At 37.7% G+C, this 16,700-nt stretch overlaps 1 protein-coding gene across 4 annotated transcripts in view; it reads right to left on the bottom strand.

The window, feature by feature from the left end:
- The window catches only part of LOC139121290 (uncharacterized), a 34,231-nt gene extending 26,731 nt beyond the window's left edge, over positions 1–7,500 (bottom strand). For 2 of the 4 annotated variants that reach the window (XM_070686064.1, XM_070686067.1), the window contains exon 1: positions 7,135–7,500. The gene's annotated coding sequence lies outside the window, so the exon portion shown is untranslated. Of the gene's footprint in view, positions 1–4,227; positions 4,426–7,134 lie in introns of those variants that run through there. The other 2 variants (XM_070686065.1, XM_070686066.1) reach the window with 2 other exon arrangements.
- Positions 7,501–16,700: the final 9,200 nt, after the last annotated feature.

The raw sequence follows: 16,700 nt of genomic DNA, 5'->3' as shown, positions 1-16,700 counted from the left end.
GGTGCCAGTGTGCTTGTTTTGACCCTTGGTATTGATTTCTATATTGATTACCTACTTCTACCCTTTAGCCCCATTCCCTCCCCCACACCCCTGACATACCATCAAATCTCACCATTGACGACAATTATTGCTGTACAATGTGAACAGCAAGGGTTAACTCATACCATGGTACATGTACAAATATGCTGGGCTGGGCTGACTACAGAAAAAACATTGGTGCATGGATACTCTAAACATAAAATTCTAGAAGGAACTTCAAGTGGGCTTTTTGGGGAGTTGGGAGAAGGGTTTAAAGTCTCCTTGAGCAGATCCTGGTTGAAAATATAATTTCACTGTGCTCATGAAATTCCTCTGCAATCACCAATGAATGCCTGAACATAAGACTGAAGAATAGACCCAGACTTTCCAAAGTGTGTCTCCATTCTCAGTGTGACCTTGTGTACAGTTGAAGGACATGTTAACAGGCTTTCAATAAAACCATGTAGAAAATCTAAAAGCAATTAAGACACACACATGTTCCTGTGATTTATGGCAATGATGAGAAATAATTAGAAAGTTAATCTTTCACACAGAGTATCCTCATCACAGCCCAACATCTGAAAAGATACAAACATGAGATGTCTCCCCTCCATGGCTTCATATGCAAAGTTAATGAAATATATGAAGCACTATTAATTCCAAGAGAGTTAGTTGATCATGTGGACTTTGAATACCGTAGGTATCTACGTTTGCTGTACATGCATGCATAGATGTAGGTCTCTGCGACAGTCCACAGACTTTTACTAGAAGTACCATACCTTTTGTCTGTAAAGACTGAGTGCATCTTATGACGATGATCAAAATGTACATGTATGCACACATTAACCCTTTGAGCGCTGCAATTTTTCCCAACAAAATTATAGTGTGCAACATTTTACCAATTTTGTGAATTTTTCAGTAATTTTTTTGACAATTTTGGACCAAATGAACATCACATTTTATCGGCTTCAGATTTTTATCAAAATTTTACCAAAAATTAGAAAAAAATTGACTGGTGTATATTTTGATATAGGTGACAAAAATTGACTTTGGAGCTCAAAGGGTCAATATTCTCAGTAAAGCAATGATAACACTTGAAGGTACTACAATTACAAATTTGGTTACATGATGAACTCCCTAGAAACACCATTCTCAGATACAACATGTACTGATAAAACATAATCTGCTGTATTTATGAAATACAGTATTGTGTATATGAATAATTATTATCCACTAATTTTTTAAAATAATTTGTATAAGAATAACTTTGATTACACAACACTTGTGTGTCTGACATACAGTATATTGTATCAGAACATTTTGTCAAATAGGACAGAGTGTATGAGTGAAGAGGATTTTGTTATTGTTGGTTATATTAATGGAATATACAGAGTACGTTTCACTTAACAGTAGGTGAGCTGCCGTAAAAGATCACGGTGTGCTATGAATGAAACAAAAGGATGGACAATCGGTAATGCAGTGTGGCAATGTGTACAACTTTGCTGAACACATGCAGAGCAGCAAAAGTACAAGAACCCTGAATGTCATCGTTGTGAAGTTGATACAAAAGTTTGGGTTCTCTTTCCTCCACAGCTATATCATCGCACTATACAGCTGGACTGCACACAGTATTAGGAAAAGAATTCCAGTAGGTAAACTGGTCACATACATCATTACATGTACTTATATCATATGCCCTACAATTCACAGATTACATCATTTGCTCTGTACCTCAGGCAACACATTTGCTGGGTTAATCTCATTTTGACCTGGAAAATATCTTTGGTTTTAACCCATGATTGGCTCTGTAATCTCCTATAGACTGCCGCTAGACCTTTGATGAGTCATGATGCAAATTTTAAGCTGATAAATGTGGAGATTTAGAATTTGAAGTGGGCTTGAAAGTTGAAGCATATTTTTCAATTGAGAACTACTTGAAGAAAACCTTGGGTACTGAAACATTGGTATTCTGGGTTATTTATTCACAAAACTGGCCCTTGTTGAGATTACGCTGGATTGCCGTAATACCATGGAGGGTCTTTGGTTGTACCTCCATGGTTATGCATGTTATACCAAGGGGATTCCTAGAGATAAAGACAATCGCCATCAACTGATTGTCCTAATCATCATTAAGTCAAAGTTAGCTGAAGAGCAGATTACTCAATCTAAGGAGATAATACATTCCTTGATGTTCTGGAGGAGTTGAGATTTTTATTTCCTTTGATGAGAATGGAAAAGCCACTCTTAACAGCCTGTTGTTTGTATTGCAGAGACAATGGGGGAAAACAATAACAGGTCATTCAGGGACATGTAAATGAACAGATCGGGCCCTTACAAAGTTCTGCAAGCTCAAACATGTCTTTAAGGTGCGCATTGCTTTTAGAGTTCAAAATCTGTTGAAAAGAACACTGAACTGACAATACTGGCGAGAAATGTCTGAACAAGCTTCTTTTAGATGGTGTTCACATTCAAGACGTCTCAAGTAATACGGCTATACGTGTGAATCACATTAACATATTACTAAATAAAATTATAACACATACATACAGTACACAGGATTTCAAAATCAAGCATTGACATTTTCCTAGCCACAATGACTCTACTTCTACGTGGATAAGGCATCTTTAAGCTTTACACAGTGGTTCTGAGACAGTTGGAATATTTCAGCTAGTTCCGATAAAGCTGTGTTGTGACTTGTAAAAGGCCATTGTGTTCACGGTGACATTCACTAGCTTTCTGTTCTTGCCTGTTGATGTTTACCTTGCATCATTGTACTTAGGAGGATGTTGAAATGTGGCCAAGGCATGCATCCCAAATATGTTTGGCATGTCTTAAAAACCCACTAAAGTCATTTACCTTCAATACTATCCACTGAACAAGGTTGATCTCAATGGTGTGGGTAATGCCGAGAATGTTTTATACATGTATACCAGCGTAAAGCACACCGTTCCAATTGTCTTCTTTCTTCCTTGTGAGGTTAGTCATAAGTACAGGTGTCAACCAGTAAATTTACAAACCTGACATGCAAAGGACCTTTCTGACAAACTGGAGAGGTCAAAGGTTAACTTTTGGGAATGGACCCAATACTTGATAATAGTGTAGCTGACAGCTTGCTTGATTTCTAGGTTGAAATTATCCACACAGTAGTTATACCACATGATAATTGTATACTGCAGGCATTTGTGAAAATTTAATATTCTGTATTCCTTCGAGCAATCAGTGACTGATGATTGAGAATAGCAGAGTTTTTCTTTCACTAGATTACAACTGCACACATACAGTAAATATATTAACTTATGATTGTGACTGAGCACTCAACAGTTGCCTGGCTGCATGGGACATTATCCTTGCCACTAGAGGTGGCATTGAGAAATCTATCCAAATTTAGACTGTGTACTCTGCACCCTGAACATACAGATCCTCATTTATTTTAAGGATACACATATTGCAAAAGCTCATTGTACCTGCAGAACATATACATCAGGCATACATGTTTATATTTACATGTAAAGTATACTCATGAATAAAAGAATATTTTTCAGTCAATTTAAAAGCACGCTCATACAGTATAAATTACATACAGTTCATTTAAAGGATAGTATAAACAATTTTGTTGATACAAGCGACCACAATTAATGTGCTGGAAGGTGTCGTACTGCATTTTATATGTCTCTGTGAAATCCAACATTTCTTGCGGTGACACTACAAGATATTTGTGTTTCAGGGCATAAAATTTGTATTCAAGCCATAAATGATCTGCAAAATCCATTTCAAAACATCAGATAGTATACTTGTTTGGGATCACTTGTTGATTTTTGTAGGCGAGCTGCTTTTGCTAAAGTATAAGGTTAACATGGGTATAAATTTTGTGTTTGCATATGAAGCTTATTTGAGCAATTTGATGCCCGATGCAGCTGAGTTGGTGTGCTTTACACAGTCTGATACTCTGCAGTGTTGAAAAGCTACTTTACCCAACCAAAGAAAAACAATGGAATAGCGAGGTCGCATTACACATGACATTTGGCATAAATTTAACATGGGCAAATGGCTATACAGACTTTGGCCAGTCTGTGGGATGACCATAAAATGGTTTGAAGAAGAAAGGGATGTCCCTTTAAGTGGGCAAATTGGCAGGTATGTGATGAGAAGCATTACGCTCTGAAAAGGCCAAGTAGGGCATGACTACGAACCATAGTAGAGCCACTTTACCTGTAGTGACAGGCCACTTGTGACGAGAAACATGCTAAGACCTCACCATTTCACGGTCATCGTCGGCTAGATCAGCCGGCGGCTTGAAAGGGACGACCCAGACAGCGAGCATTGGATTCGGAAGCATAAAAGCGGCGTAAAACTGATCTCTCAGAAACAGCCGATTGTCCCTGTTGCTGGGAACACTACGTCATCTCCCAGTGTGTAATGCCTGGGTACACATGTGTGAATGCAAAGGAAATTGACTTGTTGCTACAACAATGCATGTAATTGCTTGCCTTAATTGCCGAATGGATTTGTATTGTAAACACTATTAAAAATATTGCCTCATACAGAGTGTAGTTTATGTCTGTTCATCAGTTCTCACATATATGGATTGATTTTTTTTGTAGCGTTATACTACATGCATTCCTGTATCTGAGAATTTCAAAGACCTTATCAATAGATATGTAATGTATGTCCACTCAGTACAAATTAATTTAATTGTCTGCACCACCTCAGCAATACAGCACTCCTCATTAATATGCCTGGAAATATGAACTAATTAACTCTGATAATGAATTGTGTTGTACTCCTGGTGGCATACACCAAGTCTGTGGTACGTCCATGCCTACACTCAGGTCAGCACTGAAATTCCAGTGATCTGAGGTTGGGATGGCTGAAAATTTATTTTGGCTGACTATTACATCACACTCCTTCAAATACTGAAGACCGGTAAACCTGCAACTGCAGTGATCTGACAGATTGGTGAATATCAGTGGATCTGTTTCTGCAGAAAATGTGTGCAGCGGTACAGTCTGCCAAACAAATGGTAGATTGCAGGGCTCATAGGCCTGTCTCAGAGACACTGGACAATGTATGGATTGGCTAATCTCTATGATAGAAACTCTCGCTGTAATTTATAATTATGATAATTCTAATTGACCATTTACACATTTAGTACTACACCAAGATGTGTTATCTAAATGTTTTCGAAACTGTGGATCCTTTTTGACATTCTTGCTTTCATTTCAATTCTAACTGTAAGATGAGGTCAATTTTAATATGATAACTTACGCTAGTTATAACTTTTACACAATATTCTTACATCGATGCAAATAAATATCAGAATAAAGATAGAACATCATAAAAATGATTGCAAAAATGGCTAAGCTAGAATTTTCTTTTCTATAAACTTACAATCACTAATAATTTATCATATAACCTGACAATTTGAACAGAATTTGAAAAGAATGAGCAAGACGGTTTCTTTCAGAGATGTAACAAAAAAATTCCATCATCTGTCTTTCATTACTACCTGTAATTATGGTCTTTTGGAGCATGCCTTCGATGATGTGATCACAGCATATGGTGTTGCCAGCTTATACAAGTGTCATGTCAGCCTACGTGATTGTTAATCCAAACACATTAAAAAGTCTGGTTCATGGTATAATTTCTGATCTCCGCTGGAAAGGTATCTTATTAGTACTGTGAATGTATTTGTACAATGCAAGGCTGGTACTGTGTTAGGAACAAACATCTGCTGTAACTAAATGTAATCTTAGAATTTTGCTTCTGGATAGTAACAGAGAGCCTTTGATGTATTGTCAAAATTCCAACCATAGAAATTGAATACATACTAAAAACGGACTTTAGTCTATTTGAGTTCTTTTCAGCAACCACTACTGCCAGGAAATTTTTTTTCATTCCTTTTCTACCTGTTTTCAATACTCCATTTTCAATTTTGCGGATTGCCTGTAGAATGCAGAGTAAATGGAACATTATGGAATAGGAAAGACAGTCAACAAAAACCAACATTGAAAAGGAAGCCATCAATGGCGGAATATATGGCTCTAAATGGTGCAATGGCAAAGATCACACGGGATAGTCAATGCATGGATGTATTACAATGGAGGAGAATTCCGCACTGGGATTGAACAAAGCTCTAACCTGTTCACCTTAAGAGTACAAGAAATTCAGTGAGGACTGGAAATGTGAAAGACGGCCTTGGCACACACACAGTGCCAATCTTAGATGCAAATTACATCATTTGCAGAATGAATGCACTGAAATTTCAAGAGGAATAAACCTGTTTGCTTCTTCAATGGACTGTTTCACTTCCCTCAACAATATCAGACGTGAAACACCGACTGAAACAACGACTGAGTCTTGTACTTTTGACATTAAAAAAACTGACAATACTCAAATTTAGTAACAAAGTTTTCACCTATTGAATTTGCATGAGCATACATTGTTGGATAATTTAAAATTACTGCATTACTGGTACAGAATTTTCTTGTTATTGTAATACACCTAAGCTATTATTTATTTACATTTTTGTCACAATTTTTTACGGATGGTTCAAGGACGGCAATTATACACTTATAATTTGGGCTTAAAAAAATTAAAGAGATAAGATAGATTTTCTTACAAAGAGAATGAAGAGGTTACCAAATTTGTATATCCTGGGAATAATAATATTATCACATAATTTTCAAAATATTTAAAATGGTCAGACATTTCTATGGTCACATAATACAAAATACAGACCTTGCGACAGACAGGTGAGGAGAAATTCGACTGAATGTTACTTGTAAATTACGTCATTCGCAATGTACAGTAGTAGGTGGGCCTATGATCAAATCTTGTGGCTACATAGGGCATTCTGACCACAGTTTTAGGAAATGGTTGGTCTGTTTTCTTGTGGTGTTGATATATATCAGATGATAACTGAAAGCAACTTGGCTCGTTTCCGTTGTAACTGGCGGTATGCTAGCGATGAGTGGGACGTTAATCCCGCCAACAAAGCACGGTAATACCGTGCATTGCCGGTAGCCACCGCTGTGTCATGGAGTAAATGTCGAGTAACTCACTCAGTAAAGACGACGGATTGAACATCTGGCGATCATTCCAGAGTTAAAAGCTCACCTGCACAAGGCCAGGCTCTCTTCTGTCCTGGTAATTCGATATCTCAGGACGGGACAGCAGACGGGGTATGCTATTGCTAGTTTGGCTAGACGGTAACCATTGATCGGTAATATAGCACAAACATATGCACAATGTACACAAACCTGCAATGCAGTGTATGCGGCGAGTATCATCGGTGGCCCTCTCCACGCCGGCAAAGTCACGCTTCTTAAATATTGCGATAGTTGATGCGGACAAGTTGACGACCGCTGAGGAACGAAGTAAGTGACGGTTCAACAGTTACCATGAAAGGAGTTTCATGCCTCGTTTGCATGTAAAAGGAAACAAAATAATGGGAAAGTTGAAAACTTCGGTACAAAATGGCGATCGATAGGCTCTCAATCAATTACCGCTGGCGGCGCGCTGTTCATGAGCTGTCGCACAAAGTTGCTTCGTGGCGCGGCGATCTAGGTCCCCAGCGCCTGATGACAAAATCATATCATGTATGGCTTCAGTTGACACTTCGAAACTCGTAGAACCTAGAAAAAGAACAATCATTCTGCTTAAAGTTGAATTTTTGTGACTTTAATTGAATGTCACCAAAGATGCCCTGCAGGCATATGATGTTATCAAATCGTCGGTTACACCATATTATCTTTTTTACCTCCATGTTTACACTGAATCTGACTACGAAACAACGATTTGAACTTCCCAAAAGACGAGAAATTTTCGAAAATGGGATATGTGAACTGCCGACAGGCTTTTAAAGAATGTTTATAAACTTTTGATGGTGATCGAGTGTCATTTGACTGACTTTTACATGTTCCTGGTATAGAAAAGGCCTGTTTTCTCCTAAAAGTCTATCTTTCCTTTCTTTATCAAATAAATTTATCGATGGTAGTAGGGCCACGTCATTTATTACATGACATTTTTGTGCATAGGCCTAACTCTTTGCAACGACTGATATTATGATTAATGCTAAATGTCGACCTCGAAATTAAATAAAAGTCAAATGATAATACTTATTTGAACTTGGAATACCTCGTTGATTCGCCGACGTGAACTTGCGGCTAAAAAGAATTTGCCTGGTCGAAGGAATTTTCGTGCATTTGCCACAATGTTAGATCATTAATACACCCCCTTGCTGGAGACTGTCAATGCACTGAATTGTACAAAATTACTTTGCTAATTGGTCGAACTGCAACATCAAATGTTGATAATGAAATGGCTTCTTCAGCCTGAGGGTAAGCTGTGAAAATTTGAGTACAGAGAGTCAAGTGAGTATACAAGAATATCGCTGATATCTTGGCGCAGAAGTGCCACAGAGGAGACGACGAAGTGGCCTCTTTCATCCTGTACAATATTTCATAAATTAGTGTATACCTGTCGAATGACTTTGTAAAGTAATATTATTATAATTTGCAGTATATCCAATGGGACAATCATTTTGAAATGCAGCGCCCTCATCGTCAAATCTTATATTTCTCGTGTAGGACAATGGGTAAAATCATAGACAGTAGAGAAACTCTCTACTGTCTATGGTAACACACAAGCAATGTGTCGGAGTTATGTTGATATCAGATATTGGAAGAAGCCAGAAGTAATTCAGCTCTTGGTGCAGTTTAAACGTACTAAAATGGAAAGTTTTGGTAGCTCAAGTAAACCTCGCCGCCGAAAAATTACAGGGACATAAGCTGTAACTTGTGGCAAGTTTTTCAGTATTCTGCTTCTGTATATCATCTACCGTTTCTGACCCTAATCGTTTGTCATACTGAAATTTCGAGTATTCTTTTTGTCAACACAGCTTGTATGTGTGTAGTGATCATTGTTTATTGTTTACAAATGAATTCTAGTCCGGACTTGAATACAATTTTCAACAATAAAAATGTATATTATACTCATATAGGTTGTGTTGATATGCTAAATACTTGGCACTAAATTAAAGTTTAGGGATTCAATGCAGAAGTGTAGGGAAACCACAAAACAAAAGTTCTGAAAAAGTAGCCAAAAGATACAGCTTATGGAGCTTTAAGTAGACTATAATCGCTCTCTCTCTCTCTCTCTCTCTCTCTCTCTCTTCTCTCTCTCTCTCTCTCTCTCTCTCTCTCTTTCTCTCTCTCTGAATAATATAACCATAAATATACACATCACATGCTATTCGATTATCGTGACCGGTTTAATAGATTTAGTCATACTTGGAATAATTTAAGTTCAGAACAGTGCGCCTCCTTTCTGCGCTTTGCAAATTATCGTGCGCTAACATGATTGAAGCAGAAATCGGAAAAGTAGCCGTTCACTGCAGTCCCTGCATGTGACTATGTTCTGATGTCCAAGGTTTTTAATTACTTTGACTGGGCCTACTATTTATAAGCATTGATAGCCCTAAACGTTTTTATTTGGTCTAGAAAAATTGATAACATATTAGTAAGGGCAAGATCATTATTGGATACCAACCCTCGGGATGGTGCCCATTTATACGACTAACTTCTAGTTCGGGTATTATCGGCACAAGACACCGTTAGGCGTAGTTGGCATTCCGTGAGTTTTTTATTTCATTGAAGGTTTATTTGAAATTGAAACAAGCTCGTAAAGTATTACGGTCAAGTAGCGAGTATCTTTAATATTTACGATATAAGAATATTTACATGTAAATAAGTTGCATCAGCACAAGAAGTAACTCCAATTCTTTCTCGACATGAACGACATGTTGTACTCTCAGAGTGATTCCACTTTTATCTGACGCCTCGACAAAGATTTATCTGAACCTCATAATAAACTATATCAAAGAAAAGCGGGTAATTTATTTTAAGGATGGTATAAGTTTAAAGAATAGTTGCCACGTATAGAAATCAATTTTAAGCAAAAATGACGCGAATTTGACATTTACTAAAACAATGTAGGGAACGCAAAACTAAACTGAAAATTCATACGTACGGACACAGACACTGAGGTAGGCAACTATACAGTCAGACGCGTAAGCATTATTAAATATAGCTAAACATGTTTGTACACCTGAAGCACCTGGTAAAGCAAGGTCAATAATATAACACCACGGAAAATCCAGTACTCGGCTGTTCTCATGAATTCTTATGCAATTACAAGATATAAGTGCATAACCCAACATCCAAAATTCATAGGGAAGTTATGTAGAACGACAGTACGTTGTGGCCTATTAGTTCAAGTTCACCGGTCATAGCTGGCAGTTTCTTCAAAATAAAATAGAAGTACAAATTTTACATACCAAAGGACTTACTTGGTTGCGCTGGAATCGTTGTTGTCAATAAGCTTTTCAAATTCCTGCGCCTGGAATACAAAAAAGCAGGCTCGACGACGTTCTCGTCGCTGAGAACATCCGCGCCGCTTTTTCAAAGCTGCAGACGACACTTCCCACAAGGTCACGTGACTGCACGTCACTTTTTTTCTCCCCGAGCCATGCAGACACTAGACCTCGTCCAAAGAGCTTTTCTGAGGAATACCGGCACAGAATGAGCGTCGCAAATTTGTCTTGGTTACTATCATAGTGCATTCAGAAAAAAGGGCAGACACTTAAGCGGTATTCAAATCAATCACATAGAAAAAGGCTGATAAAACGGAATAAAAAGTGAAAGTTTTAAGGGAGAATAAACGTTGGGGACAGATATTTGGACTTGCAAACTTTTGCAATTATTTTCTAATCTACCACTTCTTGGGACTAACTTTAAAGCTCTTTGTGTAAGAAAATTTACATCGTCTTAGTTTTTCGAAAATCGAAAATTTTTTGTTCTTTACGGAGTTAACACAGGGATGGCGGCCATTTTAAATTTCAAGTATCGGTAAATATAGGGTACATGTAATTTGCTTCAACCGTACCAATATATGCAAGGTGACCCCCAATTTTTATTCTTGAGTTTGAAAGAGAATGGTTGAAAGATTCGTCGAGGAAAGTTTGAGCAAAAGTTAAACGGAGGCAGTCATCGGAACCGTATGCTCAAAGGTTGCCAGGGACCCCTGCGACCGATGTAAACATTGTATCTCGGGTACATTTTATTATTATTATTATGGTTTATTAATACTCAAATTGTGACCCAAAATGGGTCAAATAAAATGAGTTTACAACACAGTCAATAAAAAAATTACAGTACATCACCTAAAAAAAAAACTACAAGAAAAAGAAACTACAAGAAAAAGACCTCCCAAGGAAGCAAGACATCAACTGGCGATTGATGAAAGTTAAAACATGTTTGTTAACAACAAATATCGTAAATTTAAATGTTGCAGCTACGTTGACTTGAGGTATCTAGATATCATGCATTAAATACATTGCTCATAAATAAGAAAGTCGCACACGCACAGTTCCGACGACTGCCTCCAAAGTCTTTCATTTTCGAGGCGCATACAACCCTAAAGAGTCTTTTTTCTCAGAAAACAAATGATCATAAGAAGTTGGCATGATTGATCAAAGCCTGTAAACATAAAGTATCCATGAAATCATTATTTGGTCACATGGAACCTCTAAGGCTACTTTTTGCCTCTATTATTCGTAGATAAAAACACAATTATTCCACTTTGTATGTTTAAACCAGCCAGTTACCTACTAGGCCAGTCCTTCAAATAAACACGTGGTAGTATCTACGGGACCTCGAATTTAGAATTCAATGATCATAACAACAAGTTGAGCAACTACTTACATACTTTGCATAATTAAATATCAGTCGAACTTACTAATTGCACGCTATACGATGGGCATTGCTGATGTCAATTAACATCTCTCAAATATTTGTAACTTCATATGTCGCTTTCTTATATTTCGACACCCTTTCTTGTTTCTCGGCCGAGGTGTAGCGCTCACCCCGGCCCTCCTCCTTAGCTGGCGTACACGTCAGTAAACTTGTCATCACTTTCAAAACATAATTGAATTAGCTTTCCATTTTCACTTTCATTCTCACTGATTTCAATTCCTACTGACTTATTTCTTTTTTTACTCTGATCTCATAAATTGAGCATAAAAACTGACTTAGCTTTTTCCGGTTGCCTAGCAATAACAAAATTTCAAGGGAAACTTCTTCTTGTGTTCGTTTACACATTGACTCTGGAGGGACGGACTCGCCCTGACGTGTATGATTCACACATAGCTTGATATTTGGCAGCAATTTGAATATTCTCTGATCAAGGGTAGTCGAGTCATATTTCACAATATTAATAGCGTCATAAATGTCACGCAGAAAGGGGTATAATCTACGGGCAGTCAAAAACTTTGCATACCATTTCACATGCTTGTATTTTAATACATGCACATGCAAAACGATGCGAAGTATGTAAAACATAGAGTAAACATTAAATTTTCTTACAGGAGTTCCAAGCAGTCCAAGCATGAAGTGTCCTCGTTGACTGTTATTAGGCAATTATAGAACCTGAGTGGTATATTTTACACATGTGTTGCCACCCACAGCCCGGTAGCAGTGATACTTGATGGTGTAAATTTAAGCTTTTAGCACTTCAAACACAAGTTGCAGTAAACTTCTTGTGTGAAGTTCATCAAACTTTTAGCCTAAACGATATTTTTCTAGAGTTCGATCGATAATCGTACTAATCAAAAGGGCAATTAGTTATATGAGAGAAGGACCGAAAAGGTTCTTTTTTGTAGCATCCTCTGATACAGGCAGGGAAGCGGGTCGCCTGTCGATAGAGGCCATCGTTTGTATTTAGTTCTGACAGTTGTAAATGTTTTTTAAAAGATTATCCAACGTTGAGGGCAGGAGATTCCATCACCATCAACCCTGTGAACTGCTATCGTGAGACAAATTACAACGTTTGTATTGTTAAAATATATTTGGTTTCTAAAGTTTTTAACAGTTCTGTGCAACTTGAAAGGTAGAGAGTGGAGAGTCCTTCAGTGTTGTCTCTGAGGTTAATTTTACATTTTTTTCTCTCATTTCTTAAATTTCATGATTGAACTACTTGAAAGTCTCAGACAACTACCAATATCGTCGTCCGTCATAAGCATTCCCGATTTATATCGCGTGTAAGTTGTTCGTCATTGACATGATGTTATGCTGAAGAATATGCTATCGTGTGATAAATCTTAAGAGATCATAACATATGTGGTAGCCTTGATATCATTCGCTGGAGCTTTGGTAGATTAAAAACCGCAGGAGTGCAGCAAAGAAGAAAACCGCACACACATACGATTTGCCAAATTTCCTGCGAATTTGTCAGGGTCATGGCTTTAGTTCCACGCTACATCCTCGGGCTACATCATCCTGATGCCTGCGACAGAGCGTTTTCGCGACCTCCACCGCCCGCACTTCTTAAAGGGTTATCACATGTATTTTTGTTACAATATGGCGACAGCCAGTACTGCTAACTAGGGAGGGACCCTAAGAGTTTGGGAGGGGGTGGTCAGAAATACAAAAAAAAATGCTTGTCGATTTTTGTCGCCAAATATACCTGGACCGTTTTGGCGGAAAATGTGTTAATTTTTTTTTTTTTTTTTTGGGGGGGGGGGGGCATGTATGAAAAAAATATTTTGTCAAATTTTGCATGTTGGTACCCGGACAGGCCCCCTCCCACGATAAAGATTATGTCCCTCACCACAACTTTTACTGTGTTATGCAATATGAATTCTTTACAAGAGCATAGTGTGTGCCATTGAAGACAATGTGTCGCAATATTTCGGACCGCGATGTTGCTGCATATTGTGGAACCCAGTAACAAGTTTATTAGCACTGTACTGTCACGAAGTCCTGCTATCTAAATGTCAAGACAATGGCATTGTACACATGACGTCATCGTCCTGCCCGATGTCTTGTTCTCCGAGAGTATGTCCCGAGGTTCGGAATTTTCTCCGATACCCACAGGGCACGCACTGAAACTGTCAGTGTTTGTTGACAACGACACGAAGGGCGGTGGCAACAGTATGGCATATTAATTGCGGGTTGTAAATGCGTGGTATTCAGCTTTTTTTCAGAAATAAATATATTAGGGGTTGTTGAAACTGGACATACCATACTACAATGTATTGCAACTAAGTTATTGCCTTATGTATAATTTTATTAAACTTTCAAACAGCCAGTTATAGTATCTGATTTCGCACCTCTAATATCTAAAGGTCTGAGTCTAAAACACTTCCGCGATGACTGAATAACACAAAAAATAGTCATCTTTTGACTTGGTATATCACGGTATCAGAGCATCATACAATAAAAAATCAGCATATTCGATCTCTTTCTTCATATCCAATGTGATATAAACTGAACTGTGCGTGTAGAGAAATAAATGTGATTTTGAAATTACAAACAACCTTGACTTGTTGGGTAACATTCACACAGCTCACCTTATTGTGTTGTTTCTCAGCTTCCTAAGATGCTGAAGGGCTATGGTTTTTCGAGCACGACACAGCTCATTAGCAACGTCAAAACCGGGCAGACAGGAATCCACCGGCAGAAACCAACTCACTACTGCGCCGACTCAAAGGCAATGCGTCCGCTGGCTAGGATAACCTGGCCTGGGCTGGCAAATTTAATTGGGTTTGTATGAAATAGAAGAGGTCTCAAGAGAAGCTTTTGCAAATGATTTTATTTTTTTTAAATTCACCGAATTGAACCAAGTCTAATAGAGAAATTCACAAGATAAAGATGCCAAATGTGTTGTAGGTGACGCCGCCAGGTCACTTGTCAACATTTTACAACCAGCAAATACTGAGAAAAATTCGTTCAACTTTATTATCTTAGCAACATATTTTTCAATACAAAGAACTTCTCGTCAAGTCATCAAATACGGAGTTGTTTGTAATGTAAGTCTGTTTTACATGTAACTGTATCAATTTCACACTAGGCTGTGTTTTTGGCGCGCATGTGCGCTTTTTGTCGAGTTGCCAATACAATCGCCCAATAGATGTAGATTCATACTGTATTGAAATTGAAATTCGATTGAATTGACAATTTTTCATTAAATTCTTGAAGAGTTTGGCATGCTATCAAGGCATGCTGATCGATTCCGATCATCTGGTATCATCGGTTCATACTTAAATTATAAACAAAAAACAATTCTGATCAAAATGTAAACTTGTCTTTATTGTGCCCTGAATTACTCGTTGATACCTAAACTATAGTCCCCCTTCTGCACTGGCTTAAACATTTTACATGAGCTTACCCATTTTCTTTACACTTTCACTAAAATCTTCTTTAAAAATCATCGCCCATTAATATTCTTGATCAAACAAAAAAAATAATAGAAATAGCTTTCGGGTGATATATAACACCTGGGTAAAAATACACAACTTGACGGCAGAATTCACGTGTGAATATAAGTCGTCGCAAAGTTGGAACGTTATCTTTAAAAAGTGCCAGTAAGGTTCGCGTATGCTCTTGGGAAAACGTAAAAAAGTGCAACACTGTCACATGTATAAATTTGTTTGTTATGCCTTTGCTAAAACATATTTATATGTTTGCGAAAACAATGTCTGTAAATGTACAGAACCCCCGTAAATTATATATTTTCGGAAAGCTTGGATATAGGGGAACATTTCGGTTACCATAGCGTCACCATTGTTTACGTGACATGTAATTTGCACAACCTTTCAAAATTCGGTTTTCACTATGTTTTGTTTCAATGCCTTGAGATATGTGGCTCAAATTTGTGTGAGTGTAAGCTGTCCTAAGGATCTTTCAAATAATTTCTTAGAATTTTTTTAAACCTGCTTAAACAATTTTTATGCCAGAAAAACTTCCAGAGCGGTGAATTTAACGGTAGTTGATTTATTTAAAATTGTGCTGCAAAAAAGCTAAACAAGATATAAAATAATCTGAGACACGCTTTGGAAGAGCGTTGTGACTGCTTGCATTACAGCAAGTTTGAGTCAGATATTTTGAAGTACTGAGACAAAACGTAGGGAAAACCGATTTTTAGAAGGTTATGCAAATTACATGTCACGTGATAGTTATGTAAAGACTGTGGTTACCAAAATGTTCCCCTATATCTAGGCTTTCAGAAAATTACGGGGGTTCTGAGCTTATTAACCATTAGAGAATTGTTAGATTAAAAAGGTAAATTTCTTGTCTTGGAACCTTAAGCCGGACACGAAACAAACATCAAAATTTCAGCGCTGCTTTTGGTCAAAGGCAATCCTTTTTGCGACTGTCGTAATTCGGTGCAGTATCATTGAATCCTAGGATCTGCATTGTAATGTGCTGATCTAGGGTTGGTTGATCTACAGATTTATCTTTTTCGGTTTGTTTACTCTTTTTGGTCGCATTTGGCTGTTTTGCCTTGACACAGTTTGGTGGCATCAAACTTTCGAAGATACACGTGCGTGAAGATTTTTGGTGAGACTCTATATATTCCGCAGTTAACGTCTACAGCCATATTGTTAAATCCATGAATTGATAACTTGGTTGCATACATTGTAGAATGGCATGTTCAGTTTCCTAACCCTTAATATCTTTATTTTGAAAAAAACTCTAACTGAATACCACACAATTTACGACCCCATAATCAATATTCCATATTGTTGCCAACGCCCTTCGCGTCGTTGCCTACAACACTGGCAGTTCAGTTCCGATGCAGGCTTTGTGGGTGTCGGACGAAATTTCAGAATGGCTGCCGGGGTT

This window comes from Ptychodera flava, chromosome 21 (genome assembly GCF_041260155.1).
Source record: "Ptychodera flava strain L36383 chromosome 21, AS_Pfla_20210202, whole genome shotgun sequence".
NCBI classification, from domain to species: Eukaryota; Metazoa; Hemichordata; class Enteropneusta; family Ptychoderidae; genus Ptychodera; species Ptychodera flava.
This window is presented reverse-complemented; position numbering and strand designations above follow the sequence as displayed.